At 35.3% G+C, this 23,589-nt stretch overlaps 1 protein-coding gene across 3 annotated transcripts in view; it reads right to left on the bottom strand.

Annotated features, from left to right (window-relative positions):
* Positions 1 to 23,589, bottom strand: part of LOC108725550 (uncharacterized) — a 65,205-nt gene that overhangs the window by 26,212 nt on the left and 15,404 nt on the right. For 2 of the 3 annotated variants that reach the window (XM_018452631.1, XM_018452633.1), the window contains exon 1: positions 7,760 to 8,106. The exons of the other annotated variant lie outside the window; for it this stretch is intronic. The gene's annotated coding sequence lies outside the window, so the exon portion shown is untranslated. Of the gene's footprint in view, positions 1 to 7,759; positions 8,107 to 23,589 lie in introns of those variants that run through there. 3 annotated transcript variants of the gene reach the window in all.

Here is a 23,589-nt window from a genome sequence, read left to right as displayed (position 1 = left end):
ACTATCATTCCGCATGGAAAATATCAATGTTCAAGAGAGAAATAACATCGTAGTATTCCAGTTCAGCACCTAACGCCAATTATTTCTCAATTCCGATAATCTTTTCTTCGAAACTCATACTCCGTTGTTAAGTGCAATATGAAACAACAAGCGGTACTTTATCACAACTGTATTTGAAGAAAAATAGATCACTTCGCTGCACGTATTAATTAACATACGTCAAATTAATCAATTAGATTAATAAATCAATTAATAATAAATTGACCGAGTACGTTAAAATTTTTTCACTTCATCATCACAAACTGATTGTATAATTTTATATCATCGAATTGACGATACGTCTCACGATAAAAATAGCATCGCATATTTACAAAGGAATTACAAAAAAGTAGAATTGTTCTCACGAAATATCCAGGATATGTATTTGCTTCCTACTTTTACATCTGACATGAGCGTTTAGCTTCTATTTTATGGAAAATATGATTTCCCTCATTTTTATTCATGTGATCTATTGTTGCGTGAAAATGTGAATCGGTATTCCTTATGGCATTATCAGGAAGAGTCAATGTACTAATTATTTCCTTACTTAACTGCGGAAAACTCGATGCTACAGCACTAACATTCGCTCAACTTCCCGATTAATCGCGCAAAACAAGACTTACTATCGTGAAGCTAAACAGTGTCGTCGATATAGATGACCTTTGAGCTGGCATTTCACTGCTAGAAGAAGCGAAGGAGAGCGTTTCGAAACAAAAGCATAAAGCGTTACGATCCAAAGTGTTTCTTCATTCTTAAATTCCCTACATCCCTAACTCTTCTCATATCGCGAGTAGCGGCAAAAAGACTTTAGTAATTTCAATTTATACAGTCATTTATTAATTAAAATTATGAAAATCTTTTACCGTATGCGTGGTAATTAATAGTCTACTAAATATTCAGCAATAGTTAATTAGTTTACTAAAAATTCGGATAAATAAATAGGAACGAAATAAAAATTGTACATAGAAAGTAAACAAATGCATTTCTTGCTTTATCTATTCTTGCGTTGTACCGGAAGATTGTGAGTGCATCTCGAACGCATCACGCTGTGTGGCTTAAAAGCGTCCAGTTGAAAAATGTTATAAAAACATGCGTGACGCTAAATTTAGAATTAAGCTGGAAGAGTCTGCTATGCTTTCCTATACATACGGGAATCGCTTCGTGCTCCGTTCTCGCGTTCCATGTTGCAGCTTATTTCTGGCATTTAAATGATACTCTTAAAAAAGTGAAACAACTTTGTGACGCCGTCGAAAAATTTTATTTGAGCAGTAGTAAAATATTTAAATATAATCTAAATATTTTTTTAAATCTAAAAGAAGTTACATTTTCTGACGCTGAAGAAATATTACGTACGATAATCGTTCATTAATAAACAAAAATTATTGTTTTTCTACAATAAATTTTTACGATTTTATTGATATGAAATATTATATCATTATTTTTACTTTAAAAATACTTTCCTAATAATTTTAAGAACAGAGAATTACAAGTAGCATTCATTTAGAAACTACTCGCATCTTCTTATCAGAAAATATACATTTTCATCGCGTGTAATTTGTAACACTATTTACAATGTTCTGTTTAAAAATTAATGAGTTGAAACGTTGAGCTGAAATAATCTGTTTCCAAATTAAAAAAACATCGCAATTTGATGAGAAAAGTATGCATTACATGCCAAGCTTACAAGACACTCAATTGAAAGTTTGATCGGTGATAGATACATCGCGTGAAGATGCTTCATATTCTTGCGAAACATCGCAAGAGAGCGATGATCAAGCAAAGATTTCGCCATCTGAAAACTGATTCGATCTACGTAATTATTAAATTACGTGGCTTTCACAGCTAACGGCTACGGCATCTTTCTTGGACAATTAACATAGAGAGCTATTAATTTGATGAAGTCGTTCGCGCACGATATCCAATAATTCGCTTAGGAAGAATATCGATCCGAGACGTTGATAGATGCTGAAATCATTTAGAAATGGATGGATCCGTCTCGCCTAATCGCACAGCTGCAAAATCGGAATACTGTTGCCGTGAGCATTACAACTTGCCGAGTATTGCATCATAAAGAGAAAAGCATTACAAGGATCTTTCATTACAAAGTAAAATCGAAATAAGAAATACGTGCAAGAGGAATCAACGAAAGTATCTGGTACTCTCGCTATTTCATATCTATTACCCGAATTTTCGAAAAAATTATTTTTCAAAATTTCTGTATCTGTGCACGTCTTGTTGAACATTCATATAAGATTGTCATGAAATTAATATAAGATAAAATTTTTTAAATAAAAATTTTAAATATAAAAATGTAACGTGAGTAATTTTTTTAGTTTATTCAATTTTTTAGGAAATCGCCACTTTGCAACAAAAGCATCCTATCACGTTTTAAAAAATCGAAAATTCAGAGCTACGGTATTTCAATAATTATGGTTTCTCGCGTCATATGTGCGACAAGTGTACTCGCGCGTACTTGTTCCTATAATAGCACGCTATCGCGGAAAATAAACTCTCACGCCAGACAAGCGTTTCCTTCTTCGCGGTCGAAACCTTCAAACGAGCGCCGGGACCTTCCAACAAACACTTCGCCGCACCAACTTTCGTTCGTTGAAGAAAAAGCATGACTGCACACAGTTCTTTTCTCCACTATGCGCAAATTCTCTCACGTATCGTCTTCAATAAGTTACAAGCAATAAAGAACAACGCAGCTGCAGAGAGTCTCTTTCTCTCTCTCTGTTCCATTTAATTCTTTCGCTGTAATATCCCCAATTAAAGTGTGATTACAACAATTTATAGATTTATCTCTAATTCAAATACTGTTATATCAATTTAGCGAAAACATTTAATTAACAATTTTACCCATGCTTAAAAGATGTTATCTACTTCTAATAGTTTATTCTTTTCCTATAAAAAAATTAATATTACATATGAATTAAAATCGTGCAACAAAAAATGCAAGAACTATAAAATCAAATGCTGTTTCTTTGCATCAAATTAAAGAGGAAAAAAATAATTTTATGTATATTTTAAGTTCTTGGTGCGTAACGCGGTCATAACATTTTATTTTATTTCAGAATTTTTGTTTTCATATGAATGAATATATGAATGCATAAATAGATAAATATTAGCGGAATCAACGCATAAATTTACTTTCTGGTTTCACTATCATCATTGTGATACACAAATACGTGATAAAAAACCACGATAAATGCATCGAACTTTCTACGCACGACGGCGGCTTCCGGGGCGTTTCCCGATGATGAATAGAAAACCTCGACAAGAAGCGCAATGAGGTATGCATTAGAAGGTTGTGCATTTTATTTTTACTTTCGGTTGGAAGTCTGCAGAACTCCATGGCGCTTGCACTTTTCATTTCTTCATCGGCAGATCCCGAGTGTTAAATCAATAAAAGAAGATTTTCTAATACGTCCTCGTAAACGCAGGAAAAGCGAATTCCTTCAGCGCAGTGCGAAACCTTCCGCTGTGGAAAGACGAGATTCTGCGACTGATCGCTCTTATCTTCAGCTATAAATCATCCGCTCTCACTGCTACTTAGATTTTGCGCTAATTATATAGAAAGTCTGAAAACGCGAGCGGCAGATACATTATTAATTTCTTTAACGATACTAATTGTGGCGATATTGTGCGGGTGTATATGTATTTCTCTCTCTCTTCATATCAGGAAGTTATTTTCACATGTAAAACGAGATGTTAGGAAATCCTCCTGTTCGTGCTACTGCAACATGTCGTGGACTAACAATAAGTACGTATTTTAGACGGCAAATACATCAAGCGTCTATTTCAATAATGATGATTTCTACACCGAACAAGTGAAACTTTTCACTGACGCGCGAAATACACCGCACTCATGGTTTTGCGAATAGAGATATGGACTCATTTCCGTTTTGATTATGTTGATATAAGACAAAGAAAGAACAATAAAAAAAACTACATATGTATACAGGGTGTTTGGAAATTAACGCATCAGGATATCATAGCAAGATAGAGTGGACTAAACTGAGTCGAAAATTTTGTCCTCTACTATTTTGCAATTTTCGCAATAGTTAACGAGATATTAATTATTAAAAATCGCTGAATATTGGTTTTCAATAATTTTTTACTCAAATACTATCAACTTTACAGAAAAACAGCGAGACAAAAATTGTTTATTTTCTTCTCATAAAGTTCTGAGAATTTTTTCAGAATTTTTTTAAAATTTTTTAATACCGTATTTTCTTATATCGGTAAAAATAAGAAAATGCAGTACTAAAAAGAAGATACTGAAAAAATTCTTAGAGTTCTGTGAGAAGAAAATAAACAATTTTTGTCTCTTATAGTTTTTCTGTAAAGTTGATAGTATTCGAGTAAAAAATTATTGAAAACCAATATTCAGCGATTTTTAATAATTAATATCTCGTTAACTATTGCGAAAATTGCAAAATGATAGAGGACTTTTCGACTGAGTTTAGTCCGCTATATCTTCCTATGATATTCTGATGCGCTAATTTCCGGACACCCTGTATATTAATCGACTCGAACTCCTCTCGAAAGCCTCTTGAAGCCTAACGAGTCATATATGGTGTAGCATGTCCAAGGCATCGGAATGTGTACATATATGTAGGAGTTGGAAATGTTCCTTACGTTGCGCTATCAAGTAATGTGAGACTTTTGCATTCTGCTGGTCGCAGCATGGTAACGTAATATTCCGTATCAAGACGCAGAAAAATTTCACAATGGCACTTCTACGTGACGCGAACGGTTTCGAGCATAATCACTGCGCGCAATTATTCGCGTACTTTCACTTGCAGTTTACACGACCGACTCTCAATGGCGCGTCGATACTTCGGGAGTTTGCGAACGTTTCTTCACATTTTTCAATGAAGAGAAGTCAGAAATGAGAAAACAAGTTTCACGCTCGCTTTTATTCATCGTCCGTTCCGTGAATTCACTCGCTAAAGTACTGACACAGCAAGAGAGGAAGAACTTATATATTCACGTGATATAAAATTCAAATCGCGATGCGTAAAATTTCAACGAATGGTCTGCGCATGTAAATATTTGCTAGCGGATGAATTTAAGTTGAACTCGTATGCGAATATTTCGCAAACAGAAATGTTTAATTACGAGTTGATAAACGAGAGAGATGTCGTCATAGAGTCTGGCGAGTGACTATCGCACAAGAAAAATCAGGTGGCAGATAAAATATGTTGAATGCTATTCCGCATCTGTCATGAAATGAATTCTTGCGGGAGCACGATTAATTTAATAATATGTAAACATGCTGTAAATTAGTAAATGATTAACCGCAGATTGATAAATGATAAACTATACTATCTCTTGAATGAGGACTTTAGCGAATCTATTGCGCTGCACGTAGAAATCCGCTGGAGGATGAGTCAAGCTGAAGTTTACGCGTTCTGAGTTTATCGTGTAAAATAACTTTTATGTAATATTATGCAAATAGAATGGATTAATCGTTTGTTTATTTTGCTCTGAGTAAGTTTGAGCTGTAGAAAACCTACAGAGGTAAAAAGTGTTCACGGTATAAAGAGTACGTGTTTGAATAATTTTTTTCTTTTAATTCTCAAAGCCTGCACGAGGCTTTTCTTTTGAAACTTTAACAATTGGTTTCAGGGACATAATGCGCATTGCACATTTTCGTGATATGCACTCACGCTAAGCGATCCTAACCGATAGGATTGAGACGTTATGAATAGAGCTATTATTATTAGGTAATAATGATTTGATTCAGCATTGTGCAAGCTATGCTTAAAGAGAATTCAGGCGTTGTTCGCAAGAAGAATGAATAAGGCGTACAAGAGTCATCGTGAATGACATTACGCAGGATAGGTTTCGATTCATAACAAATCTAGGTTGTCACGATCTTTTATTCATAGTTTTGAGTCACTCTCGATCGCAGGTGAAGAATAAAAAATTTTTCAACTCGATAATAGATGTCCGAAGAGATAAAGGAAGCATGAAAGGAAAATTATAAGTATAACGTGGATATCGTTAATAGACGGTTTTTTTGTCCTTCACTAAAAGAACCCTGGGGGACTTCGTTCGCACGTGACGTATCGTAAGAGACAATGACGCGGTAGCAGTGCAAAACGTAGCATTAAACGCAACAGCGATTTAAGGATTTATTCGTGCGTAAATCCAGCCGCACGTGCGTACAAAGTATCGCGTGCATCAACGCGGTCTGTTCGAAAGTAGAAGCTGCAAGTTTTATCACGAGACGTTACATTAACCGGGCATTTTATCGTAACGAGCGGACAGTACGTATGAAAAAATGTGCGTCGTTAAAAAATGTATTTGCGAAAACTAACGGAAAATCGGAGTAAAGTGAAATCCAAAGGTGCTAAAAAATCAAATTTGAATTAATTGTTAATTTATATATTAAACTATAAAAGCAAAATTAGAGTGTTGAACGCAAATATTCTGTCGGTTATTTATTTATGAATTAATTTCGGAGGGAAAATTCTGTAGGCAAAAAATAAAAGAGATAATTCTGTCTATTTCAATAGGATTCGATTTTTTAATGTGAATTAAAAAAACCGTTACTGAACACAGAGTTCCAAGAATGATCGGTAAAATTAAAAGACGGCGTTCAAAGATTCCTTTGATACATTTTTTTTTCGCGTTTGCATATTCATACGAAATTTAACGTAGAATATTCAAATGATCATTGAGTATTCATGCGGACAATTTACCGTACACTGGTCTCCAATAAAAGTTTCGCACATGCAGTTAACTGTACATCGATGAGAAACGTGTATTAAGTCAAACATGTGATATTACACATCTTATCGAATTAATCTCACGAGTGCGCGCGATAATGGATACACACATTTCTAGTTTAATATTTTATAAATTTCAACATAAAAGATAAATTTTCAGTGTACAGATTTTAAGTCCTTTGTCTTGTAAAATAAATTTTAACTATTGTTATATTAATTATTTTTACTATTATTTTTTTCATTTGTCAGATTTATTTAGAGCTGTGTATTTTCTAAAAGTCTCTTATATCCTTGTTGACGTTGATTTCTTAGTCCCAAGTTACACAAATAACTCGAGTATACATATTTCCAATCTCTAATTATACATGTATTATACATCTCTCTACCATGTAAAATACAAAATATTTCAAACAATTTATTTTAAAATTATTTAAAATTAAGAAAAATTTAATTAAAAAAATATTTTTTCATGATATCCGTTAGAAGAATTTTTTCTTCCATGTTTCCTTGCGTTAGCATACGTGTACTTACAGAAACATCAATTTTGAGTAAAAATTATCACCGGTAAGAAGTATTCCAATGCAATGGAATCCAGTCACAATTTCTACATGCGTCACGAACGTGCTTATCTCATATTTGTTCTGGATCACACCAGCGTCTACTCAACGGAAAATAAAAAAGAAAAGGAAGTGATACGAGTAATGAATTTTCTGTCGAGAGGTTTATCTCAAATCTACTTTATGAACACGATCTGGAATATTATGTTTCTCACATACAATTACCGATATATACAGCGCAGTAGAGCAAGTTAATTCCATACACGCGCGAATTAAGGCCTGATCTTATTAGATACACTTCACGTACAAAACGGATCTTGGAATACCGGAATCCACTCGCGCTCCAAACTCCTCGTACGATCTCGCAGGACCCCCTTCTTATAACGTTTCTTTCAATCAATAAAATAAACGAAAGATTCTTACTTTTTTCTCAGCGGTCACCCGGCATGGCGCATTCCGCTTGGACGGCAAAATAATTCCGCCTGTTCAAGGATGAAGACGAGTCCTCCCGAGTCAAGTTCTCTTGTTACCAAGTTAAAACACCGTGCACAGAATAGGATAAGAAAATAAAAAAAAAAAAGAGAGTAAAAAGAAAAGAAGAGAAGAAGCAAGACGCCCACGCGATCGCGCCGCGGCAGCCGAGAGCGACTCGCCGACTGCGACTGAGTGACTGACTGACCGACTCCACCAGCCGCTCCGGCGTGTACCGTCACCTCACTCGCGTCGACACACGTATACCATGCGGCTGGCATCCAAGCACTCCCCGCCCTTGCCTCTACAGGCCTTTCGTTTCCAGTTCCATTCCAAAGCCCGACCCAACGTGGCCCCAACGTGCCTTTTGTTGCATCTCGTCCGCTCCCGCTCCTCCACTCCGCGCGCGCGCGGCGTTCGGCCTCTCTTCCGACCGGTCCAACGCGTTATTTCTCCCTGCGCGTCGTTTTGGACCGCTCTACATACGATGCGGAGATCTGCCGAGTGCAATTAGCCCGTAGAATCAATTGCGCCGACTCGACGCCAAGCTTAGTTAAACAAGCTTTCTTTCTCCGTTAATTAAAGAAAAAAAAAAAAACAGCAAATTATGAAGACTGTTGATGCAATCAGATCTTTTCATTATGTTAGATGCATGTAATGTAAGTAGTTGCATGGAATTTATATCACAGTCGTCAAATTTTTTTTTAATATTGTGCACTATTTATTTCTACATTTGGTTTGTTTGTAAGCAATAAAAACTACCTTCGCCTCTACATACTTATTTGTAAAAAAAAAGAATATTGTAATTTCGTTTTACTCAAAACGCTCTTTATCCATTATATTCTAAATGGGTGTAATCGTGAACTGACAGATTAAGGGTTAAATATCGAATATACACACAAGTTACATTCTAACGAGATTATAATTTATATGATGATGGTGCTATTCAGTACGAAACGTCCAAAAACCGGTACTTTATAACTATAGCGCAGTACGGCTTCAAGCCGAAACGCGAAACCTCAATAACAACCTTGCTGTATAATCGATTCTGGCGCATCGAGTTACATCGAAGCACTTCGATCATGGGCAAAACGTAAACTCATGGTGTAAGAAATTCCTTAAAAATATAAATACATTAAATAAACGATGCGAAGAACGCAATAATTATAAATCGCTACAAAACCGCCACTTTAATTATATAAATTCCCGCAAGCGCACAAAATCTGAATCTTACGTATAAAGCGTATGTAGAATTTGCAACAATTCTTCCGACTTAATATTTTTTAACTTGATCAAATTTAAGAAATAAAGTGTATATTTTTTACAGGAAAATTTGAAAAATTTGAATATTTAAACTTTTTTAATTTTTTTTAGAATCAAAGACAAATTAACGTAATATATTAATATATAATCGAGTAGATATAGTTATTAAAATTCTGGACTATTCTGATTATAAACCTAAAATAAATTTAAGCGTATGGTGTCAATCGAATATTTTTTCCGCATTTTTCATACTCCAGTTAAATTAGAACATGATTCACATATTCATAGCTCAAGGCTACATATCTGATCAATTCGTAACTCGTATTGTTAGGCAACCCAATATACTTCCTTGCAAAGAAGTTGCTCATCTACTTTATCAAACTCATGTATTGTTTAATTTAATATTGAGAATGGAATAATGAAATTAATATTTTTTGGTGACTCTAATTTTATTAAGAATTGTATTTAAAAAATATTTAAATAACACACACATAAATTATAAAAAGAATAATTTGGTTTCTTTTATATTCCATTTAAATATCTCGATAAATAATGACAAAAACTTATTATCACAATATTAATATTAATTAGGTATATTTTTTAATATAAAATAATTTTAAATGATTACATCTTAATTGTAATCCATAAGTATATTCAATAAATAATAAAAATAAGTAATTATATTATTTTTGCAAAGTTAGGATAAAATTAAGTAGTATAATGTATTAAAATTTATAAAATACACATGCAGAGGCGTATACTATATTATAAATATATAAAAAATATATACAATTCGTAAAATAAATGAATTATTTATATTAAATGCGTAAAATAACGCTTAATCTCCAAATCTTTAAAATAGACTAACTTCATCTACATTCTATGACATAACAATATTTCTTATTCTGTTGTATATATTTGGCTGGCTATTATTGCTTAAAAAAGAAAGAAATTTATAAAAGAAATAAAAAATATATTTAATTTCATAAAATAAATAAATAAATTACTTATATTAAATGCGTTAGGTAACGCTTAATCTCCTAATCTTTAAAATAGGCTAACTTCATTTACATTCTATGACATGACAATATTTCTTATTCTATATATTCTCTTCTATTCTATATATATATTGTCGCTTATATAAAGGAAAGAAGTTTTCTGTAAAATATCAGATCCAATGTCTCGCTGACACTCATTTAAAATACAATTGTCTTCACTTTCGATGATACTTAAATTGTTTAACTCATGCGTCATATCGGATCTGATACGCACAGAATCTTCAGAAATGTTTTCTTGTATGGGATTTCTATAATTACGATCGTAAATTGACATTATCGACATGCTTTTTACGTAATCTATATCCACTTGCGGGTCTGCTGTAATTTTCAAAGTCTCAAAGTTTATTGTAGCCTCCAACTTAGCGTGCATTTCTCGTTCCCATTTCCAGCATACATGTTTTTTAATTTCTTGACCCAATGGAATTACTTTTCTTTTTCTCGAGAGACGTTTAATTTTTATAAACGGTTTCGGTATTCTCTTCAATTTCCCCATTTTTCATATATTATATCAAAAAGTATCACTTAATATCTTTTATCTGTTACATTATCGTTTTACAATGTCTTCGCTCTCATACATTTTAGTATTCATTAAGATACGTAATGTTCTGAAAGAAATAAATATTGCCTTCAATTATTAATTCGTATGTATAGCAGTAAGTATACAACTTGATTACTGTATAATATATCACTTAGTAATTAACTACAATTTAATTCTTCTAAATTCAATTTTTATTTCACTTATATTTAATAGCAAAATATTGCGTTTAATTATATAACTATATCTGTATGTTGTATATTTCAAATATATATTTCAAATTTTTAGTCCGCTATTTTAGTAGTTTGCAGATTTTGATTTAAAATTCGAGGTGAAACACACGTTTTAAAATAAAACATGATTTTATTACTTTGACATGGAAGAATAATAAAATAATGGCTATTTTATTTTATTTTATTTTTTTAGATTAAAATATGAATAGTTGTAATAACATTTCGCCAGTATAAACGCCATATAATGATATAGGATTATTGCGATAAACACTATACTATAGTGAGCTTTATATACTACAGTCTATATTGTTCTCTATATAATATACTATAGTATATACAAATATACTGTAGTATAAAGCTCACTCGATTATCATTCTGCTATATATCGCCACCTAGTGACAAAAAGTATCATATTCTGTATAAAGTACACCATCAGTACACAACAGGTCTGTTTTCTTTTTAACTAAAATTCTTGCACGGTTCATCTCCCTTCCTTTTCTCTTCATGTTAGAGAGAAAAAGAATAAAGATGAACCATGCAAGAAGTTCAATTAAAAAGAACAGGCCTAAAATCATATACGTACCCAATAAAATGTGTTTGCTGATATTATATTTAAGATATCAAATATCGTTGATCTCCTTTTGATATTTAATGTTTATTAATATTTAAACTGTTAAACAAACGTAATATTTTTCTTGGATTAATACTACAACACGAAATTGCGCAGCACTTCCCAATATCTGCTGTAGCCTTTGTGGCGACCGTAGCGACTGTGGCTGACTACTTACTGCTGGAAATAGCGTATTCTGCCATCTAGCTACACTTTGCTAACTATCATGCAAACAGAGAAATTTCTGCAGTATCGACATTGTGATATAGTTATAAAATAATTAAAAATATATTTATTATTAAGTGAATTAAACGTCAAATCAAATATCTGATATTATTCACTTTGGATAAAACAATATAAAGTCAAATGAATATTTGTAGAGGAAAAAAATATAAAAACAAACAAATTAATGTTTACGAAAAATGAGAAGTATATTGAAATATGTAATCAATTAGTCATATATTTTCGATAATTAAAAGTGTTTGAAAACACTTTTTAAAGATCGACTATTTATTCTTTTTATGATTATATTTCCTTGATAAAATATAATACAAAAAATATAAAATGTAATATTTATAATATATAATATTATTAATATAATCATTCAGTAGATTATATTTCCATTAAATGATTATATTAATAAATAGAAAAAACATCCATAATTACCCGAGAAAAAATATTTTATATATAATTATATAAAATTATATACAATTCTATATAATTATATACAATTATATATGAAATAGGTCCATTTATATACAATTATATCAAATTACATTTAATTTTATATAATTATATATAAAACATTTTTTCCCAGATATATTCGAACTAAATCCACAAAATAATAAATTCAAAAATAATAAACAAATGGTAAACAGGTAATTGGGAATTGGCACTATAGATGATGCGCAGTTTTTTTGTTTCTTTAAAATATTTTACATTAAATCATAAGAGAAATATTTGTACATGTTTCGGCTAATCCTTTTAGCCTTCTTCAGCAAAAAACTCATAAATATGTATTCACTATCATTATTTATGTCGTATTTACATATGGAATTTATTCTTCCTTTATGCTACGTATATATATAATACTATTTTAGGATTTTTATATTGAGTTGTCATATACAGTTATATCTTATATTATCTTATTTTTCATAATTAACAAAAAATGATTGGCGGAAGAATGAAGAATGATGTTATATATAGGTTGTTAAAGATACATGATTTTACTTTGTATCTCTTAAAGCCACAAGAAATATGAGAAATATTAAAGTTATATGTCTCTTGCAAAATAAAATATTAGATATTGATTGCTAGAAATAAGAAAAATAAAATGCTTATCATTATATCAAATATCACATGGAGAGAGAAAGAGAGAGAAGAAAGATTTCATAGGAATCGTTAATCATAATAAAGTTAAATTCGTAAGTGCATTGGTTGATTATATTATTAAAGGAAAAGAGGAAACACACACACGTGACAATTTTAAAACGGTTTCAGTTATGTAGAACCTGAGATACGAACTTTACAACTACAATGTGACTTGGGTATTCATTTTAGATATGACCGCAATTATGCTTGGTTTCGCTTCCCAACAACGTGAAAGTTTAACAGACGTTTAACAGACGTCCTAATCTTACAAATCATCTTTTACAGGCTCCTCATATGTTCTGCAGATTTTCTTTAGTCATTACTTTTTGTTGTCTAACATTTTTTGTAAGTTAAATATTTTTAATTTAGTAACGTTAAAAAGAAAATAAATATAAAAATACATATAAAATCATCATAATTTTTAATAAATAAGTAAATTTAAATTTGAAAACGTGAGAATGACTTCTATATTTATTTGTGATGATTTTATTTGTAATGAAAGCATAATGACAAAATAACATTAAAAATCTAACTCACCGACGTTTAAAAAAATTAACTCTTCGAAGACTCAACGTAGCAGTTTTTGACAATTTATCACAGTTCTTCAAATACCCAAAATAATAAATAATTGTAATTAATAAAGTATATTTTTGAAACCTTTATAAGTATGTTTCAATTAATCTTCCACACATGCAATATCATCTTCAATTATATAATCTTTAATAAATATTCCCCAAGTGTGTGTGCGTATAATAAAAATCGTTATGTCAATAATTAGGCCAAAGACAAAATACTTAAGAATAGCTCGTTTGTAAAATTAGTTTATATACTGCGATGAATTAATCCCTCTCAGAAACGTTGAACAAGGCACAACCGCAGGTAGCGTTTCCGCGCTTCGGCATCGAGTGGAAAGAATCTGCGCACGTGCACCGAGCACGACCGACCTGACCTGACTGAAGCAAAGGGATAATCAATAACTTCCAGGATATATAAGGCTCCGTTCCGGTAGAGCGTGTGCACCTCTTGAGTTCACGTGATCGGTTTATCGCGTACCACGGACCCCTAGTCTCGATCGCGTTATCGGCGACTGCGTTTCAAATTGGTCTGTACGTCAGATAGCATCGCAGAGGTATTACATCTATTGGGTATAAGTGCTTAGCGTATATAAGGTACGCCGATATTACATGGAGTTTATCGGTCGTAGTAATGTAAGGTTTTCCATTTGTTCCGCTATATATGAACGATCCCGGTAGCGTAAAAATCGAGCGTGCATGATGCCGTCATGTACGACGGTATCTACCGGAGTGAACGTTTTCGGTAACAGTGTTTCAGTATGTAGAAAAAAAAAACAAAACGTAAGCTTTCCGACAAAATTACATTTCGACGGATCATTAACGTCGAAAGGTATGTGCACGCACGATTTCCGCCAACATGGCATCACGTTTTTTGTCAGAAATACGGTAAATATCACTAATCCTCTTCTTCTATATCGCGATACAGAGCGATATAAGCTCCAACTTTATTTCTAAAGTTCATATATAATTAAAGGGCTAAGATCTTATAAGTTTGAGATTTTTTTCTAAGTATATAACATCTTGTAAAATTTCAAAATATTTTTATTCCATTACGTTAGATAATTTTGATATAATTTTTGATGTATTTTTGATCCATATGTAATTGTGGCAATTGAATAATCAACGTGAGCACGACAAGAGTGGTGTAACACAGGCCAGAGGCCTAACGTAAGAAGAAGATTTTTGACTTAATGAAACAATTGATAAGATTCAGTCTGTTACACAATGAGAACAATGCTAAGTTTTCCGAAAACGATACGCATCTGCCGATATCGTTCATGAGCGTTTAAATACGGAAGCGACATAAAAAAAAAAAGAAATGTTAGGAATATGAACATTCTTACGAGGCTTTGCACATATCCACGAATAATCGTATATGACAAATAGAATAATACTCAAGTTGAATAAAAATAACATATAAATTCTTCTGTTTTCGCGTTTATATTGTTTTCCACACGTCGCAGAACGTGTGGCATGGTGTAGGCCTCCTGGGGATTCCCGCCATGTAAAAAAACGGGAACGCGTCCGGGCACGGTACCCCCTGGGTGACGAGGAAAGCCGTGCCACTTTATGTTTCTGTTAATTACCGGGATTCATTCATAAGCAAATCGGTGGTTTATTCTTTCCCGTCGGAATTTCTCAGCCAACTTATGCACGGCGAGTACTACGAGAAAGTTAGCGCGCGACACGCGCAACGCGACGGTGATTTTAAGTAGCGCCGATTAATTTATCGCGAACGAACTTTACGCTTTTAGCCTCGCATTGTTTCGTAATATACTTTTCCGGAGAAATGCCAGGTGGAGTAGAGCGTTCTACTAATTTTTGGGCGCGGCTGCTACGCGCTAATCGACTGTAAATAAACTCTAAACAACCGTTCTACGAAATAATTACATCCCGAGTGCACTCGCGTTTACGTTATCATAATTTCCAATCTTCGTAGTTAATGCACATAATTAGTTCCCTCCTATTTTTTTTTTCTTAATTAAAATCGTATCCACGCTTCATCGTTTCGCCGCGTTCGCGCAACTGGTATAGATGCACAAACAGTGTACGTAACGGCATGCCGTAAATCGAGTTTCGCCCAACAGTCTGTGTATATATGACACAAAATCTCACTTTAATGAGTGAAACCTGTATCTATTAAGGCCTAACGCCCAACGTCCAGTCTGTTACCACGATAAAACGCTAACCGAACATTTATATTCATTGTGGAAAGCGTTATTAACACGTTATTATACCGAGGCTCGCGATATATGTACCATTGTTCGCCAAAGAAATCGCAATCAGAATCGCGGAGGCGGCTGTTCCGATGACGTATGACGACATGACGTTAACGGGGAAAAAAAAAAAAAACAGAACAGTAGCATCTCCTTGCACCTACTTACCTACTTACCGTCCTTCGCAGCAGCCGCATTTCGATCTTCTTCGAAAAATCGTCTAATGTGCCCTTTGCCCGTCCTACTTCCACGGATCTCTCAAATGTGCATGGTCATCGTCCCATTTCGTTAGCTTGTTTCCGCTGCTAATAATCTCCGCCTGCTACTCACGATGATTATGAAGAAGTTGTTTGCGCGGCGGCCTCGAGTGAAAATGACAACAGTCGTCTCAGAGGAAGATGCACAAAAAGGATCGACGGGGCGAACTTAATGATCTTTATCACAGTGGAGAATACATCAGGCGGATAGAGTTAGAATCGTGAAGCAGCATGTTTGCAGACTTCTTCCAACGCGCGTTATACACGCTGACACATATGCATGCACTTTTAGCATAGTACAATATCTTGATACGATTCTCGTAGGATTTAATCTTTCCAACGTTGGCGAAGCTACAGAGAGATGCGATAGCGTCTGAGAGACGCGAGAGATGCAATAGCGCACAACGCATACAATCTATTATTAGCAGACGTAATAGATCCGCACGTGCGCATATATGGTACTATTTCCTTTAGCACGACAAGAGCGATGCAATATAAACACCCACGTAACAAGATGTATTAACCTACTCAGACATCGCATTACATATTACCAATCCGGTAAAGGATCTCTCTAGAATCGTCGTTATTTATGCCGTCTATGAATGCTGTAGTCACTATCTCTAATTGCAAGTGCTACCGTATTCACAACGACTTTCAGCTAATAACATCATCGATACCATTTGATTGCTTCTATTAACTGCTAGTGTAAATTCTCTCGATGAGTATCACGAAATAGGGATCATTTTGTGACCGAATCGGGGTTTGTTGGACGAATCGGCGCGTGTCAGAAACAATTTATGTCAGGCTTTTAAATCTTGCCGGCTTATTTCTATTATCCGCGTGAAATTGTGCGGTTTCTATTAAATTGAGAAAGCCAAACAAGGCATTTCGTCTTCGCCACAATAATTGAAGAATTGTCACATCGTGCAGTCGTGTTGCTGAAGATGATTTTTAGAGAAAGATAAGTAGATAAGTAGATAGATAAATAGAGAGAGGGGGGGGGAGAGAACTTATTAAGTGCTCTGGGACATTGAGCTTTCAAACCCAGAACAGATCACATAATTGATACACAATATATTTGATACAAGATAATAATGATGATGGCAATAAAGTGCCGTATGTATAAAAAAGAAGTATGAGAGAGAGAGAATTTAGTCATCGATTAAATGATAATTCCCGAGCAAGATTAATCTCGACGATACATTTACCAGCAATACGTTTCCGCGCTTCGATCTTATTACTTATATATAAGATTAAAAAACGAGAGGAGTGTGTTGCTCCCGACGCGCGTATCAATGCTACGAAAAATAGGCACGTGTGCGAGAGAACGAAGCTGGGGTTTGCCAATATTGAAACGTAGAAAGAAAATAAATATACTCGTTCTCTCACAGTGCACTCACCAAGTACGAGACGTGCAACGAATGCCTCACTCGCGTCGTCTCGAGTGCGTGCAACTTTCACCACCCAACCATTGTCGCTGTCATTATATGCTAAGTCACATGCGCATCACATACTTACGTACGTACATACGTACGTAGGCATAGACACGGCTTTCGTTTCGCCAGCGACAGTTCGTCTCATTCAAACTCGCGAGCAATATGGTATGATTAATTTGTTATCAGCGGAATATCCCGCCGCGAGTATCCGGGCGAACGTTAGTACGTTTCTTTTCGGGAAGAAACACGAGATACGTAGACGTATCTCTTCAATCATTAATATTAATTTAACGCATCTATCAGACACGTCGCGCAATTCTCTCAACATGTGCGAGCGCATGAAAATCAAATTACGACTGCGTTAACCTAAATATCTGATTTTCGAAATGAATGCTGCAGTGAGGCGAGCTAGTATAAACTGGGTAATATTAATCAGGATAAGTCACCGTCATTAAAGTCTACCGTTCCAATTATTGGCCACGCATTGATGAGGAAACTACGTCGCAGTGGTCATAATTAAATCAAAGCTCGCAAAATTTTCCAACGCCTGTACATCGAGAAATACATTACGAGCTGGCGGGATACGTTCTAGATTTCAGTAAAATTAGAATTAACGTCGTCGTCGCGAGTCGATCCTCTTCAATTCTCTCTCGCATCCCTGAGCATACCTGGCGGTATCCCCGAGCCTCGTTTCGTCCTCATTCGTTTCTCACGCGTAAACGGTCAACGATTTGCGAGAGTATCGTTAACCGCTCGCTCCTCGGGGCAGGTATTTTTTACAACGAGCAGCACTTAACGCTACAATCCCCGAAATTGCATCGCTGCACGCGAGAGAGACTGGTGGTGGACAATCTGATAGCGCCGCGCGGACCAGCATCCGGATTCTCCCTCTTCCTTCCTCTATTTCGCAAGTGACCACCCGGTTGTTTTTGTGAACACGTTAAATCCACGCCCGCGACGTACCGTGACGATGGTAGGTTTACACGCGTGAACCGTGGCGAAACAATAGAACCGGTGGCTTCCGTTTTATCGTGACGACAAGGCGCTAGTTCTAATAGCTCTTTCAATGCCGTTACATAAAACGACGAAAATTCATATCCGGTGGACTCTCGATTTTATTGTCGAGAATTTTGCGTAACACGTCCGCGTTCGCGCGCGCACGCGCGCGCGCGTGCAACGAGTGACTTTCGCTTCTTACTTTACTTTACCGAGCATCCTTCATCACGCATGTATTCCGAGGAGATATTACAGAACCACTAAAGTCAAGTGCGTGATCATCATTAACCAGAATCTCTAAAGACTGATATTCGGATCTTCTTGCAGCTGACGATCGAACCGCTGCTGCTATACTCAATATTTGACTGACCCAGAATCATACTTGCCGAACCCATGTTTTTCTTGTTTAGATAAAATATTTAGAGATTGCAGGTTAGCCGTGTACGGCACTTAGCTAATGCTAGTCAATTGACTTCGGTGAAACGACTCGCGTCCTATTTTTCTCTATTAACGAATAGACTTTTCGATTTTATAAATTAAATATGGTGCTTTGTAAATTTGTACTGCCGCAAATATGTAAAGCAGCGTCTACAATGAGATTTTAAGTTGTAAAATTTAAATTTTAAGCTGTAAGAAACTTGATCGATCGCAATCGAATATTAAGAGAACAATCGACTATGATTGATCAATTTCTTACTGCTTACTAAGGATGTGCAAAAATCGATATTTAGAAAACATCGAGGTTTACCCATCACTTTTTCGATGTTTTGCCATCGATGTCGCAAGCTAAGATATTTTGATGTTTCATCGATATCTTGTGTTCGATGGTTGTCTTGGGTTTGTTCCGAAATTCACTGTCAGAGACGCCAGACGACCAGATAGTTATAATAATACGTATTTTATTTAAAGTGTTAAAAATATAACATTATTAAATATTTTTAGTATTAATTCTTATTACTTATTATCTCAAATGTTTACATGATTTAATAAATATATAAAATAATAATAAATATATTTTATAATCAATTAGTTTTACCCTCCCGGGAAAAAATAATATAATTATATAAAATTACATAAAATTATATATAATTTTATATATTTGTATATAAAAGAAATGGACATATTTTATATACAATTATATATAATTCTATATAAAATATGTCCATATATATAACATTTTTTTCCGGGTCGGGAACAATCAAACCTGGAAAGCTACATTCTTCGGTTATAAGAAAATTTAGTCTGCTCTGTCATGATAATAATAATAATAATAATAATAGCAAATGGATTTCTCTTGTGTTTTAGGAATTTGTACCACTCAGGATGTTGACTTGGTCTTGAAGCACATGAATAACGCGCGGTATTTACGCGAGTTGGATTTTTAAATTAAAATAATATTATAATATTTCGAGAGTATTATATAATATTTTTACCTCTTATAGGATAGTTACATAAATTATATTATAAATTAAAGCTTTATTACAAAGAAAAAAAAAGAGACATCGATGCTTAAGAAACGTCAATGTTGCATATACAGCCGATATTTCTCTATCATCGATAGCATATTTCGAGGTTAACTTCGATGTCAAACATCGAGGTCATTCTTGTCGATACACATCCCTACTGCTTACAAGGCTTAAAATCTCATTGTAACCACTTAAGTGTATTTAATTGCCAGCTGTAACGAAAAAAAAATTGTAGTCTTTAGAAACACCGCGTTTCCTCTTTAAAGCACGTAGATAATCAAGAACATGAATTATTTTCGACCGGATGAGCATGAGGCTGGTAATGGCCTTAAAGTTTGTCGTGTTCTGCGGTTCTTTTAGCGCGTCCCGAAATTCCGGTGCATTAACGGTGGATCAAGGAATCCGAGGAATAACGGCTCGCCAACGAGGAGAGAGAGAGAGAGAGAGAGAGAGAGAAAGGGAGGAAAAGAGAGAGAGAGAGAAAACTTATATATGTATAGCTTTCTTAAAATAAAGAAATCGACAGGGAGAGCGAATTAAGAGCGGAGAGCCGAATGTCGTACATTAGTTACTGAACGGCCCAATGCCGCGGCTTTACAGAACGGAACGGAGAACGGCAGCTTCTCTCGTTTCCTACATTTTAATTGGCCACACGATGATATATCCGTACGTCTCTAATTGAGCCTCGAGAGCGAAACGACGCGGCGCGGAGCGATATGCGGATGGGATATATCAACGATTTAGAATTAGCCGTGCAAGCACCGTACCGGGGAGAAGTCGTCATCGGAGCGCATCGTCGATACGAAATTGTATGTATCGTAATCCAGTAGCTGGATGCTATCTGTTATAGAAGACGTCTTTCGGCGTGTCATTCTCAGTTAACTAGGGACCAGTCACGTAGATGCAATTTAGTGCTAGATACGATTAAATAAATTCTCTTCCTTTCTCTAAATTAGATGAATAACTATTATAATCCATAAAAGGAGAAGATGAATTGAGAACAAATGCAGCTTATTTGCTTATAGTTGATGCAACCTAAATGCCAAAGGTGCCTATCCCACAATTTCTATTATTTAAGTGGCTTAATGCCATATTTTCTAAATCAACAGTTTTGCTGTTTATATGAACTACTAGAAATTGTGGGTTAGGCATTTATCCACTCGTCTGTAATATTTTCCTCTCGCAGAGGTACAGCAAAAATGGGAAATGTTCCTAAATTTGATACTCGACGAGAAGAGGATCAAACGCGGCATGAAGCTCGAACCGGCACAGTTATTCTGTTATAAATAAAGTCCGAGTCGTTATTGTAACGAGATGAATGTTGCCCCTACAGATTGGATACCGCGAACCGACCCACTTCTTTGGCCTGAGAATACGATGAATGGGCCAGAAGACCCGATATAATCAATCCAACTGGTTTTACGTGACTGTTGAACATAACGTGTTCAACAGAACGTAAGCCTTCTTGTAATGTTATTCTTTCTCTTTCTCTTGTATCTTTGGTGTCGGATTTTCTCAGTTAGTAGCATACAAAATGTTATAACAGTTCTTACATTGTGACGAAAGTGCGAGAAGATAGCGATGTGCTAATTTTTTCTGCCCTCCGTTTCTCGCGTTTCGTGTTAAGCCCACTTTAGACGATTCGTGTCGGGATTCAAGACAGACTTATAATTTTGTATACTATGTAAAAAACATTTGAAGAGAATCAGAAATACATATGTATTAAAATGTACATATCAAAATATGCAGTAAATAAAATTATAAATAAAATTTTATAAAAAAAATCTGATGCTTATTTATAGTACAATAAATTGAACATTCTATTCACGTAATTGTTGCTTTTTAAATGTATGAAATTTAGCTTCGATTTCAAGGTTTTTAGGGAAATTCAAGTCATTTGCCTTTTCGTAACAAGTAATAAAAATTAACCTTTTATTTTACAATCGACGTGAGAGGAATAGATATTCCGAAGTAGCAAAATGATATTTTAATAACGTTTTATTGACGTTTAAGACGTCATTTGAGATGCCATCTTGCTACTTAGGTCATCGTAAGATTCATCGGCTGATGTTTCAAGATCGGTTATTGCATTCTGTTTCTAGTGAAGGAAGCTGAAATGGACGAAGAATGAGAGAGAAACCAGCGTGTCGAAACAGACTTCGAAACAAAACGCGCTCGAAACCATTATTAAACTCAATGAGCGTTTTAAAAACGTCCTTCGTCCATAAACTCTCAGAAACGCAAGTATTATTTCGAGCTGACAATGCGTCTCGGTTTCGGTCGCTCGAAATCTTTGTTTCTACCCGTCGGAATCGACTATAAAGCTGCCAGTAAATGTACCAGCAATATCGCGCAGATGTGCATATATACGCCGATATTCTGTACCGGTTAATTTAGGGCGAGCGTAACGCGTCGAACATTTGCCGTCGAAAACGACGGCAGTACTACTGGGGCCCCGTTTCGATAGTCGTTGACTTTACGAGAAAATAAAGGACCGCGCGATTGTCCCATACGGTGTGTTATTATGCAGAGTCGACGATCGCTATTACTCGTCCGCCGTGTCGAAAGTATCCCGGGTGTAGAAATCTTGTAGGTAGGCAAGGGTGTGTATCGTTAGCGGTATGTGTTGTGATTTCGCCGCGTTGTTAAAAATCCTTCTTTTACATCTTCTGAGCACGTTGCCCTTATAACGAGCGGCAATTAACGAGCCCGATACCAGTCTAACCAGTAATTTAGGGCATTTATCAGTGAACAGCCGGGCCGAGGAAAGGGAAGAGAGGGAAGTAGGGAACCTTTCTAAGTCATCGACATGGTAAGATCAGACTACGGGGCTAATCATTCGGGGTGCATGTATCTCACGGGGCAACGGACGCATCCAAAATGAGGCGATCCTTCTGGCCAGAAGGAGGGACTCGGTGGATGTATTGCGTTAATCGTATGCCTGCGGTTTCGAATTCGAAATTGGATTTTACGATTTATGTTCCGTTATGCATATCATCGCGCACAATCGGACCAATTTACAAGTTTTCGGAGCGTAGCGATTTTGCGGTCTCGGACAAATGATAGTTCGTCAGGCGATAGTCCTTCTCGAAACGGCTTATATACGTTAACAATATATCTTGACCGTCCGTCTTAATTAATCGTGTCGCCGCGTAATTAAAGGGGCAGCAGCGCGATAACCTGTTTACAATCTGGAAAAATCTCGGTTTCATCAGACATTTATATGCATTTCCAGTCTGAATCGCGAAGCATTTTATATGCACGAGCCTTTCCCGCTAGTTGCCGGGATCTAGCTCAACAATACGTCTCAGCTTGCCTCGTGCGTAATTAGTCGACGTATTTAACACAAAGACATACACGTGTGCACGCGAGCGCGCTAATTAACGCAGGCGTTTTCACGGGCAAAGGGGTTATTGTCGATGGCTCGAGCAAGGAGAGGAAGTCCTCACGTTTGTTAAAGCTACTTCGGTTACAATTGTCGATTAATTAGCGGCGCGTGAACACCTCTAGGCATTTGAAAATAAAAGGTTTGTAGAAATTTCACTCACGATTAAACTCCCTTCATTCTAAGTTACTAATCACCTAGAGCATTTCTATTGTTAATTTTTCTTCCGACGAGAGAGAGAGAGAGAGAGAGAGAGAGAGAGAGAGAGAGAGAGATTCTGCAGAGAATGCTACGCGATGATACAGCTGTGTCTCATCTACACTTTCTACGCTTTATCATTTTTTCAAATTGTACTGTATATTATTGACAGAATTTCTTGGC

The sequence above is a fragment of the Mycetomoellerius zeteki genome, unplaced genomic scaffold (genome assembly GCF_001594055.1).
Source record: "Mycetomoellerius zeteki isolate Tzet28-1 unplaced genomic scaffold, Tzet1.0 scaffold35, whole genome shotgun sequence".
NCBI classification, from domain to species: Eukaryota; Metazoa; Arthropoda; class Insecta; order Hymenoptera; family Formicidae; genus Mycetomoellerius; species Mycetomoellerius zeteki.
The sequence above is the reverse complement of the archived record's forward strand: the minus strand, read 5'-3'. Positions and strand labels throughout refer to the sequence as shown.